Raw genomic sequence first — 14077 nt, forward strand, 5'->3', positions numbered from 1 at the left:
TTTTCGTCATTTTTACTTTCTTTTTTCTGGTTTTCTTCTTTTCTTATATTTTCTTTTTTCTTTTCTCCTTTTCTTTTTCTCCTTTCCTTTTTCTTTTTCTTCTTTTTTTCGTCATTTTTACTTTCTTCTTTTTCTTTTGTTTTCTTTTTCATCTTTTTCTTTACCTTTGCTTCTTTTTCCTTTTCTTTTCCTTTGCTTCTTTTTCCTTTTCTTTTCTTCTTTTTCTTTTTTCTTTTCTCCTTTTTTACTTTTCTTTTTTATTCTTTTTCTTTTATTTTATTTTCTCTTCCTTTTTTCCTTTTTTTCATTTTCTCTTTTCTGTGTGTTTCCTTATTTTCTTTTTTTCTTTTCTTTTCTTTTTGTTTTCTTTTTCCTTTCTTTTTTCTTTTCTTTTTCCTTTCTTTTCTATTGTTTTCTTTTTGTCCTTTCTTTTTTCTTTTCTTTTTTCGTTCTATTCTTTTCTTGTTTATTCTCTTTTCTTTTCTTTTTTGTCTTTTTCTTTTCTTTCTTTTCCATTGTTTTCTTTTCGTCCTTTCTTTTTTCTTTTCATTTTCTTTTCTTTTTTTCTTTCTATTCTTTTTATTTCTATTCTTTTTTCTTTTCTTTTTTCTTTTCCTTTTTTCTTTTTGTTTTCTTTCATCATTTCTATGCTATTTATTTCTTTTCTATTCTATTCTTTTCTTTATCTCCTTTCCTTTTCTTTTCTTTTCTTTTCTTTTCTTACATTCTCCAAAGAAGATAATGATTTTTCCTGACCAGCACAGTATCTATCTTCCTTTCACTTGTCAGAAATATAACACAAGAGTCAAGGCCCCAAAGGAGGAACACTGACATATAAAAATTGCCTGGGCAGCCCTCTTGGCATTCCTTGGTAGAGTCGCCTCATGTGATTAACAATCAACTAACTCCCTTCTCAAAGAGAGAAGGCAAAATCTGAGAGAGTGGACTTCCTAGAACTACACAGGACCAGCAATATACTGCAATCAACAGAGAAAAGACCATTTCAGAAATTGCCATAGACTTTGTTGATTTGGCCCAAAGTAAAAAAAAAAAAAACGCGAATAGACTTAGCAGCACATATAAAAGTCAGACTTGTGTTAAAACCCTTTAAATTATTTATTTTGTTATCTCTAGCTATATATAACGTTAGGTATGTGCATATCTACTAGTGTTGGGATGATTAATCGGAATCGGGAATCAGAAAAATCAGAGCTTTTTGGGGTATTGGAATCAGAAAAATTTGAGCATATTTTCCAATGCTAAAAGCGATTCCTTAAATTATCTTTTTTATTTGATTTTGGTTTAAGAAACAACATCTTCCACTGCTTGTAGTAATACTAAAATAATAAATATTTATTGATTTAAACTTCCAGTAAGACTAAAATCTCTAGATCACACCATCACAAGTGTTTTTTTTTATGTTTGAGAAAATATATGTACATTTATCATATGTATTTTACGGTAATCGGGACAAAATAACACTTTTATGGTTAAATATTTAGAGATTTATAAAGAATCGGAATCGGTAATTGTATTGGAATCGGGAATTTAATACGGAATCAGTAATTGTATTGGAATCGGGAAAAATATTGGAATCGTCCCATCGCTAATATCTACATATCTATATAGTAAATGAATTTTTTTATCTACAGACTTGAAATTTGGTACACAGGGTATTCAGACATGTGGAAAACTTTTTGATCGATTTTCATCCAGAAAAGGGGCTGCTAAGGAGTTAAAATTGAAAAATTGGTACTTGGGGGAGTCATCAGATTGTTTATCTGATTGTCAACTGTTTCACGACTTCGCATGCGTGAATCGTTCACATGGGAGATTCTGTATGTTAAAAATAAGTAGGTTTGAAAATAGTTTTTAAAGAGAGTGGCAAGCTAGCCTAATGGTTATCGTACTTGGCTCACTGTTTTTAAGTTTTGGTTTAGATCTCAGCTCGAGTATTTTTTTTTTTTTTTTTTTGATTACAAGAAATGAACTGTTTAGAAAAACATAATACCCATATACACATGTCTCAGTTTCTTTTTTTTTACTTCGTTTTTTTTTTTAAAGAATTTAACATTACCTTTAATACCTATGGTATTTCTGTTTATAATAAATAATAAATTTAGATTAATTAAAATATAATATTTATGTGTATTTTAAAACCGGACAATGCCAGACAGGCTTCTAGTGTTTATATATTTGTATGCACAGGATTCTCTTCTAAACTAATTAACTGATCATTATGAATTTTGGAACATAGTTGATAGGCACAAGTTGTAATATGGACTATATTTAGTTTTATTTAGGTTTTATGCAAAAGGACAAAGAAAAATGAGGTTCTTTTCTGATAATTCTAATAACTCCGATTTTTGTAAAAAAAATTTTAACGATCGGTATAAGACATAAACTAATAAATGTTCCACAAATTTCCATTTCTTTAGAATACTGTAAAAAGTTTTTAGAGGTTGCATAATATATGTGCATTATCTCTCATTTGAAAATTCAGATATTTCAGATTTGCATTAAATTTTATCCATAGTATTTAGACACTAATTAAACAAGATTCCCTGAATTCCAATTTCTTCTTAAACCTTAAATTTTAGGTATTTTCCAAAATCAAAGTCATGTAACGAATTTTGATAAAAATTGGGATAAATTTGTAGACATAAGTTTTAGTACCATTTAGTGATACGGCGATTACAATGTTTTTCTGATTCTGATACAATTACTGATTCCGCACCAAATTCCCGGTTCCGTTACACTTACTGATTCCGATTTTTTATAAATCTCTAAATATTTAACTACTAGAAGATGTACACCTGGTGTTGCCTGGCATTAAACATAACACTAAATTCCTTTAAAAAAAAAGGAAAAAAAAAAAAAAAAAAAAAAGGGAAACTAGGACATGGTCATGTGAGTATTACGTTTTTTCTAAACAGTCCAATTCTTGCAAGTAAAAAAAAAATACTCGAGCTGAAACTGAAACCTTAATTCAGTTAGTCGTATGATAACCATTAGGCCATCTTGACACGTTCTTTAAAAAATGTTTTCAAACTGACTTATTCTAAACATAATGTAGAACGATCCGCGCATGCGCAGTCATGAAACTATTAGCAAACATAAAAATTCGATACTCCCACATACCAATTTTTCTAATTTTGACTCCTTAGCCGCTCTTTTTTGCAGATAAAAACCTATTAAAAAGTTTTCCACGACCCTATATAACAAATTCCATACCCTATATAACAATTTAAACTCTGTAGATCATACCCTATATAACAAATTTCAACTCTGTAGATCAAAAATTCGTTGAGTATATAGGTTGAGAAGTGTTCTCACACACACACACACACACACACACATTCTCTCTTTAATAGATCTATAGATAAAATTGCTATTTTCCCCAATTACCATAAAAACACATTTTAAATGTGCGTATATTTTCTCAGACGTAAAGACATACTTGCAGAGGGGGGAGGGTCTATAGATTTTAGTTTCTCTAGTCATTTAAAATCAATAAATATTTATTGTTTCATTATTATTACCAGCAGTAGGAGTTTTTATTTTAAACAATATCAAATAAAAAAGATAATTAAAGAAATCGTTTTTGGCATCAGAAAATAGGCATAAATTTTTCCGATTCCGATTTTTCTAAGTTCCGATTAATTGTCCTAACACTAGTATCATTACATTATAATTTTAATTTTAATTTTAATTTTAATCTTAATTTTAATTTTCATAACGGGAAATAAAAGTGGTGCAAAACTGTTCATTTTACTCATCCTTTCCTATTTCTTTTTTCATCCCAAACAAGACATACTGCCTTTGAGAGGTTACTATGATAGGGGCCAGATTTATAGAGAGCAACCTAGGTAACTGATCAGCTAAATATTTGTTCACATTACATTTAAACGTTCGCACCTTGCTACACTTGGATGAACAAAGAGCGGAAAGAGAATTTCAAAAACAAGTCACAAAACAAAAGAAGCTATTAGAGTAAGAGAGCTCTACCAAGGAAGTGAGGGGGGGGGGGGGGGGTAGAGATTTGCTGCTAGTTGGGTGGGTCATGGATATTTGCATTATATATATATATATATATATATATATATATATATATATATATATATATATATACACACAATTTTAAGACAAGATAAAATAAATATAGATGTATATGAATTTATTTGTTCAGTTTAATAAGGAAATACATCAAAAAGAAAGACAGGTTATAAACGCTCTTTATACCAAGGCATTTCATGACCTTATATTTATTTTACATTTTCATCCTAATGTATTCTAAGCTAGATGTCGTATTTCCCTATATCTGTAACCTAACTTCATTCTCCTCTTCTGACGAGAAGTATTAGGCTTCAAAATTCCTAGGAATAATGAGTGTTTCTTTTTTATGTTTTTCCTTATTAAACTGACAAATGAATTCATATATACCCAGATTTATTTTATCTCGTCTTAAATTTCATATTATGTTATGCTCCACTTTCAAATGTTGAGCTTATCCTGTCCTGATAAGTCCCCATGTAAAGAATGTATCTATATTCTTTAAACCCATTTGATATATATATATATATATATATAACTACTTCATTTACTCACATAAAATTAATATACGAAAGTATAGATTTATGCGTAAACTTTAAGTATTTACTTCAAAAGTGCTCAATACGTAGGTAGAGCTAGTTAGTAATTTATAAAATATATATGGCGATTAAGCTACACTGAATATTCGGCGTTTCATCCACTCTAGGATTCCTCAGGCTTATGCGCGAATTCTGTGGTTGTTTATCGTTTTTATATGGTCCTCTTCTATTGAGGATTTAGTTAGCCAATCAGCTTTCTAGTATCCACCGCACCCTTTCCTATCAGCCAATGGGCATGCATTTTATCGAACAAAGGATCTGTTTTAAAACTAGGTTAGTGGTTTAAGGCAGACATTTTTTTTATTTTATTTTAGTTTATATATAAATATACATATGTGTACATACATATATGCACATATATATACATATATATATACATACATATATGTGTGATCGTTTATGTATATTCATGTTTATTTAATTTATTTATTTGTGATTTTCTATTGTTTTTGTTAGTTTTAAAACTATTTTGTATCGCTATCCTAGAGTAAATTTTATTTTGTGAACACAGTTATTTGCTATTTCTCTTCTACAGTTTAATAGATTTTGGAGTTCTTTAAAGTACAGGATAGCAAATTTTTCATGAAGGCATAATCTACATGGGTCATCTAGATGCCTACACATGGTAGCTTGTCTTATTATTTTCCATTCGACTACCGGCGAATGTCTGCTTTCTTTGAGTTCCCAGTATTTCTTTGCTAGTGTTGTTTTTATATGGTGTTTTTTATTGTTGAATGTACTTTTGTGGTCATAGTATCGGGTTTTAAAATCTAAGGAAGTCATGCCTACGTAATATTTCTTGTTATTAAGGTTTTCTTTCGCAAATATTGTTGCCTGATAAACTACGCTTTTTGTTAGACATTTATTTTGAACTGGGCAAAGTGTGCGGTGTCTACAGTTGCATTTATCTTGTTCATTATTAGTATTTTTATTTATAGTATGGTTGTTCTTGTCCGGGGTTGGTTTATTATTATTATTATTATTATTATTATTATTATTATTATTATGTTATTATTATTATTATTTCTGCTAGTGTTAGTTTTATTTTTGTCATGGTGTCTACTTTTTTTATTGTTTATTTTGTTGTTGTTGTTGTTTACATTGTTTTTATTTAGTATTTTGTTATTATGTGCCTTAATTATCATCTCTAAATTTTTGCAACAATTGTAGGATAACTTTAAAGTATTTTTATTGAAGATTTTGTGTAAGGGGTTGGTTGCGGGAAAGTGTTTTTCAATAAGATCTAGAAATTTCTTGCCAAGTTTTGTTTTTAACATTTGATTGTATGGGGCCGTATACCAAATTATAGTTCTTTTTCTTCTATTTTTAATTTTATTATAGCTGTTGGTGTTTTGTTGCTTATATTTGATATCGATATTTTTGTATCCACTATTTTTTAGGGCTGTTTCGTAGATATTGGTTGACCTGTTAAATGCATTTTCATTTTTTCATTTCCTTGTGTATGATTTTCTTAAAGTTTTCTCCCTTGACTTTGTTGGAGTTTTTTTTATAGCTAGTCCATCATCTCTATATAGGCCAATATCCGTAGTATCGAAAATTAGCAATAAAGTTGGCAAATTGAAACCTAGAGAGGCATAAATTCTGCTTAAAGACCACAAATGGGACTTTAATAATAATCCCAGCACCCGCCTGATAAACCCAACAAAACCAGAAATAGGTAGAATTAGCAAAACTATACTTTCTAGAGTAAACAAACAAATCAAACAAGACCTAGAACTAAATCAGTGGGCAAATATCACTCAAGCAATCACCTGGTTTAAAAATATAGAAAACAAAGATAAATGTACGTTTATACAGTTTGACACCATAGACTTTTATCCCTCGATATCCGAAGAACTTTTTAACATTGCCTTAGAATTTGCCGAGGCATACACTGATATATCCTCGGAAGAAATCAACATCATTAAAAAATGTAGAAAATCAGGTCTAATAAATAACAATAACCAATGGATAAAAACTAAAATGAAAAATTCGTTTGATTTGGCGATGGGTGCCAAGGATTCTGCAGAGGCATCAGATCTTGTGGGATTATTTATTCTATATACCCTCACAAGCATATTCGATACTACGGATATCGGCCTATATAGCGTTCAACAAATTAAATTATAAAAGGACTGCTAAACTGTTGTTCTTCAAACAAAAGAAAACTTGGTTGACTTTTTTTTACTAAGGAATATTTATTTAATACAAACGTAAATTGTAAACTGAATTCGCATGATGGATGCGAAATTCAAAGATTCACTGTTGGAATTGTCCCAATTCCAGGCAGAGCAAAATCTCGCATTGCAAAAGCAGCAAATTCAACAAGTAGAAAGAGAAGAGAGATTTAAACAAGCAGTTGAATAAAAAATGCTACAACAACAGAAACGCTTCGAAAACACAGGAGGAACAAAGAAAAATTCTGGAGGCGACACAGTTAAGTAAAGCAGACAATTAATCATAACGCATTTTCTCAAACAGCTGTGTGGGCCGCTATTGAAAATTTCAATTATAATCCAGAAGACGATGTCACTTTCGTCCAGTACTATAGACGATATGAGGATATTTTTATATCAGATTGTGGTACCTGGTCAGATGCAAAAAAGGAAATTGGGAACAGCCGAGCATACAAAGTTTGTGAATCTTATTCTTCCAAAAAAGACCAGTGAGTTGAGCTTCCAAGAAACAGTTATGCTACTTACAGAACTGTTTTCTGCAAAAACGTCTGTTTTCCATAGGTGATATAAATGTATGAAGAGAGGAAGACGACTACACTACTTATGCAAGTATAGTGAAGTGAACAAGTATTGCGACGATTTTTAACTGGGGGAATTATCAGCATATAATTTTATATGTTTAATATTTATGCAAGGGCTGGTCTTAAATAAAGGCGCTGAAATCAGGCTTCATGTTTTAAATAAACTCGAAAATGAACTGAATTTAAAACTACAAAACTTAGCGGAAGACTGTGAACAGTTTATTGCGTTGAAACAAGACAGTCACGACCTAGAGGAAAGCGGAGTGTCGCATATTAAAAAGATCCATCAAAAGAAAAATATGACTTCGAAAATAACCAGAGAAAGAAACAGGGAAAAGATCCACCTGGACCATGTTGGAGGTGTGGAAATAAACATTGGTACAATGAGTGTCTCTACAAATTCAAACAATGTGACAACTGCCACCAGAAAGGGCATAAATATTGCATTGTAGAAAAAATCCATTAAACTTACAAAAATTGAACCTGAGGAACAAAATATCCGGAAATATGTACAGGTCAAAATGTTTAAAAAAAAAAAAGTAAGGCTACAGTTTGATAATGGGTCTGACATTTCCATTATTAATGTACAGACATGGAAGAGGCTTGGGAGACCCAGTATGATTAAATCACATGAAACGGTGAGAAGCGTTAGTGGCAAAAAAATTACCTTCGAAGGAGAATTATTGACGAATATTTTTTTTCCAGAACAGGGCCAAAAAAGCAAGAATGTGTGTCATGCGAAAATCAAACCTCTTTGGAACTGATCTGTTCAAAAAGTTTAGACTATGGGATCTGCCTTTAAGCTCATTTTGCTAAAAGATTGAGGATTCAAATGTGGAGATAGAAAAACTTAAGAGGGAGTTAAAAGAGAATTTCCCAGACGTATTTTCAGGTGGTTTGGCAAGGTGTACAAAAGCGGTAGCAAAATTTAACGTAAAAGTAAATGAACAGCCAGTGTTCGGAAAGAAAAGAAATGTTCCATACACCGCTATGGAACATATAGACGGTGAATTAGAAAGACTCGAAAACATGGGTGTCATCAGAAAAATTAATCACAGTGAGTGGGCTGCACCAATGATTTACATCAAAAAGAAGAGTAAGGAGATTCGGGTTTGCGCTGACTTCGCGACAGGTGTAAACAGGGCATTACAAGATCACCATTATCCTCTTCCGAGCCCTAAAGAGATATTTGCGAAACTGAGTGGAGGGAAATATTTTTCTAAAATCAACCTCAGTGACATGTACTTACAAGTTCCAGTCGATGAGGAGTGTTCAAAGCTGCTATGTATTAATACCCATAAGGGATTATACAAGTTTAACAGACTCCCTTTTTGGGTCAAAGTCTTCCCTGCGATTTTACAGCAAATTATGGACATTATGTTAAATGGGTTGGATTTCACAGTAGGGTACTTGGACGATGTGTTAATGAAAAGTGCTAGCAAAGAACAACACAAATCTCATGTAAACCAAGTATTCAAAAGGATCCAGGATTATGGATTTAAAGTAAAACAGGAAAAATGTACATTTTTCATGGAGAAAATAAAATACGTGGGGCAAATCATTGATAAACATGGAAGAAGGCCGGATCCAGATAGATTGAGTGCAATAAAGAATATGCCTGCTCCAGAAAATATTGCGTTTTTACGAAGTTTCTTAGGTTTGGCAAATTACTACAATGTATTTGTGCCAAATATGCATAAACTAAGGTCGCCTTTAAATGAACTGTTAAGGAAAGACCAAAAATGGGTCTGGACGCAAGAGTGCGAAGAAGCATTTCAGGAAATTAAAGAGACTTTAACGTCTGACTTTTTCTGACACATTATAATCCCAAGCATGAAATTATAGTTGCAAGCGATGCCAGCTCCTATGGCATAGGAGCATGCATTTTACACAAAATGGATGATGGAAAAGTGAAACCCATAGCACATTCATCCCGATCACTTTTGCCAACTGAAAAGAACTACTCACAAATTGAAAAAAAGGCACTAAACATTATATTCACGGTAAAGAAATTTCATTGTTTCCTGCACGGTAGGCAATTTCTGTTACAAACAGACCACAAACCATTATTAACGATTTTCGGATCGAAAAAAGGACTACCACAACATATGGCGAATAGACTCCAAAGATGGGGTACTATACTCCTGAATTACAATTTTCAAATGGAGTATGTACCATCTAAAAAATTTGGTCATGCAGACGGGTTATCGTGGTTAATACCTAAGCAGACAGAACCATTGGAGGATATGGTAATAGCAGCCATTCAAGCAGAAATTGAAGTAAAAAATATGTTATGTGACACAAGAAGAGCACTTCCAGTAACGCTTGATGAGATTAAGAGTAAGGCAGAGGTGGACGAATTTATTATACGCACAAAAGAAAGGATCCACAATAACAAACTGGATGAAGAAATTTATTCAATTTGCGATAATTGTTATTTAGCGACAAGGTCGTAATTCCATGTAGGACATCCAGGTATATCAAGAATGAAAAGCCTTATGCGCTCTTTCGTTTATTGGCCAAACATGGATAAGGATGTAGAAGGAAAAATGAGGGAGTGTAGAGGATGCGCATTAGCTATGAAAGCTCCTCCGACTCAATTTGGATTGTGGGCAAAACCGAATCGACCTTGGTCTAGGATTCATTTAGATTTTGCAGGACCACTAGATGGGTTCTACTATCTCATTGTTGTAGACAGCCTATCTAAATATCCGGAAGTATTAAAATGTAAGAATCCCACATCCGAGGTAACTATCAACTTCCTGTATGAACTGTTTGCTAGGTTTGGAGTAGTAGATTGCATTGTTACAGACAATGGAACACAATTTACGTCTACCGAATTTAAACATTTTTGCGAGGATCATCTAATCGAGCATATAACCATTCCACCATACCACTCAAGAAGTAATAGACAAGCAGAAAATTTCGTTGACACATTCAAGAGAGCTCTGAAAAAAGCTAGTGGGTCACCGACGGATAAGTCAATCCAACAGTTTTTACAAGTCTACAGAGTCACTTCGAATGCAAACATCGAAATGTCAAAGACACCTGCTGAGGTTATGTTCAGATGCAAGGTTAGATCGATTTTTCACAAGTTGTTACCAAACCAGGATAGGCCAAACCTCAAAAAATCAATAACAAAAAAATGGTATAAAGTTGGCGAAAGAGTCTTCTGCAAGATTCACAAAAATAAGACTTTCTGGGAGTCCGGCATTGTTGAGAAACAAATAGGCAACATGGTCTACATGATTAAGGGACCAGACTTCGTGCACAAACGTCACACTAACCCAATTCGGAAAAGATACTCGAACAGTGAGGTGACCAGATCGGCCGAGGAGGACATCATGGACACAGTGTTTGATACTTTTCAGGTGCCCATACCAGAGACAGCTCCGGAGAACAGAAGATCAAACAGAAAATGGAAATAACAGAATTGATTAGGGTGAACTTAAAACAAAAATTAATTCTAGATGGGATATTTTCAAAGGGGGTGTTATACCGGCCTTCCTTGAACAGAGGAATTTACACCAGTTAGCACTATAAATAGCGCTAGTAATTCCAACACCGGTTGAGAGAGATGTGACTGCACTTCAACTGCTAACCGAGTGCCCAGCAGATATACACGCTTTCCTATTTTTGTACATTATTGTTAATACACTTGTTCCTCAACCGAACCTCGACTTAATTGTTCTTATTTTCACAGTTGTTCCACGACACAACAAAATATATATATATATATATATATATATATATATATATATTTGATTATTTACTATAATAATTAAATACCTACAGACACTAGTGTTTCATCCTTTCGGGAATCATCAGTGCAGGGCATCATGATTAGCGCCAGTCGAGAGATTCAAACCCTGGAAACAATAGTCATGTCTGGCTTCATTAACAATGACCTGAACCATTTGGCTACTGACAACCACGAGAGATACAGTTGAAATTAAACTGAAGATGCTTATTTTTTGAACAAATGGTCAGTTAAAACCAGATGTCTTCATCAGGCGACTTAATAAATGGCTGCTTTCTACAGGAAAAATCATGTTGTAGTTTGCATGCAGAGAAGCAGCTCCATAGTAACGATTCTTACTGATTGGAATGTTTAAGAAAGAAACTCTGTTAATGGAAACTCCATTTGGTTTGGGGTATACAAAAAAGAGGTGATAACTAGACGAGTTCTTGCTGTGAATGTTTTTGGAGGGGGAAGAGAATAGATTTCAATCAACACTTTCTGTAGGAAATAATAATAAAGTAGAGAGAGACTAGCAATGTTGCTATAACCCAACATAGACCCTATAAGAGTTTGAATCTAGGTGTATCCGGAATCATGGAACACCCAGACAGACTTCAACAGCTATACTGGTCATCCAAATAGCTCACACATTACAATAGTTAGCCATGATCGGTCTGCACAAAGATAAGGGTGGTTTAGTCGCTTCTGGCTCCTTTCCTCTCCACACAAATAGCTCAGGAGATAAAAAAAATCGATATTCTCGGATCAAAGGAAGTGGCATACGCCCACATTGTGATTTAAATTAGATTTGCAAGCCACATCTCCGGATTTGTATGCTGAGTTCCTGCAATTTAAAGCACGTTAACTCAGAAGCAAGTTAACTTTGCTTTGTCCAGTGTATGATATTTGCATTCAGAGATTACAGTTAGGATATCTGCTGTAGAACAGGCTTGCCTAAATCCATATTGCTGTTCGGTCAGAAGTTTAGCAACTGTAAGATAATGGACTAGAGCTTGATTAATTATGGATTCAAATATTTTGACGAAAATAGAGAAGAGGCTAATGGGGTGATAATTTAATGGGTTAGTTCTTTTGCAAGCTCACATGTCTTCAAGGTGTCTAGATTTATTATGGCATCACGAACAAGGAAAGGGCTGATTTTCAGATCATTGATTGTGGCTGCTGTTCGTGAAGGGAAATTTGGAAGGGGATGGCCTTCTGGGTCTAAAGTGGAGTTGGAGGCAAAACATTGGGCAGCAGATTTGCCTATTCACATATATTTATATATGTGTGTGTGTGTGTGTGTGTGTGTGTGTGTGTAGATAAACCTGGCAAATTCTCACAAGGATAAAACACGAAATATTCTGTGTAGCTTAAATTGCCATATATATTTTCATAACTTACTATATATATATATATATATATATATATATATATATATATATATATATATATATATATAGATAGATAGATAGATAGATGTGAATTGCTTAGTATAGAGGCATCTATTTGCGGAAGAAAATAGTTCTTTATTTTGTTTGCTGCTACACGTCCGTTTTTAAATATGTCGAATGGCTTTGGAAAATAACCTTTTAAACTAACCCCTCTCTCTGTCCAGGTTTTCTCTTGAACTCATTCTTATAACTGAATACAATTCCAAGATAGTGGTGTAGTTTTATATTATTACTATTAATAGACTATAATGCATACCGTTATCTGCATTCAAACCAGCCATCCCAGGGCGTCTTATGATGATGCTTGGTAATATTTCAACCTCATGTGGTTAAAATGAATAATTTGAAGCAGTTAAAATAAAATCAGATCCGGCATCGAAAGTCCCCGAATAATGCGGGTTATTAGATTACAATCATCATTGTGGATTGAGATTGATTGAAATTTCAAATAATATATATATATATATATATATATATATATATATATATATATATATATATGAGCAAACAGTTAATGAAATATGTTAAAAAACACTTTGAAATGAGTTAAAAACATATTTAATCTGAAAAGGAAACACTAGATAAATGGATAGTCCTATATATATATATATATATATATATATATATATATATATATATATATATATATATATATATATATATATATAATATTCAGTAATGCGATTGATAATTTAAAATTCAAATTAGAATTAAATTAAATTAAAAATCCGTTTCACAAGAAGGAACAAAAACAAAATCAATAATTTGTACGATCGTTTCGGAAAACAATGTTTTTATTGTGGTAGACATTAAGCCACGGACAATAGTTTTCACATATAGTATTTTTAACAAACAAAGTTTCCTCATCAGCAAAGTATTGGGAAGGGTTTTTAATATATGTAAAAGACACCATAAATAAAGCTAGCATTAAAAGTATAGGCAGATGTATCTTTTAATTCTTTGCCTTTTGAAATCAGCAACTAAGGTCAAAGTATTCATATGGATGTTTATTGTAGCTTTCCAACTTCTCGAATTACCAATTTCGGTTTGTTTTTCGTTTTTATTCATTTATAAACAGTTTATAAATATCTTTTTGCATTTTATGACCACTGTTACATAATGCACAACCATAAATTTGTTAATATATTTCTTTTTCTTTTTTTACACAGTGATCACCACTTATCAAGGCCCGGAAGCCACTCAGGGATAAGGGTTATTGCAAGTACATTACGTTAGTGTGGAGATTTGATGGAGTATTTACTTAAGGGGGCGGTTCATTAGGAATTTGTTAACATTAGACTTGAAGACATCCAAGTTGTAGTCCGGAGGGAAGCAGGCAGACGGAACAGAGTTCCACAGGCGTGCAGTTCTAAGAAAGAAGCTTTGTTCATGGAATCCGCGTTTTGATTTAGGCACAGATATAGAGTGGGGGAAATTTTTCACAGTGGATTCAGCTAGACGGGTGTTTTTC

This window comes from Euprymna scolopes, chromosome 33 (assembly GCF_053919585.1).
Source record: "Euprymna scolopes isolate OS-2025 chromosome 33, ASM5391958v1, whole genome shotgun sequence".
NCBI lineage: Eukaryota > Metazoa > Mollusca > Cephalopoda > Sepiida > Sepiolidae > Euprymna > Euprymna scolopes.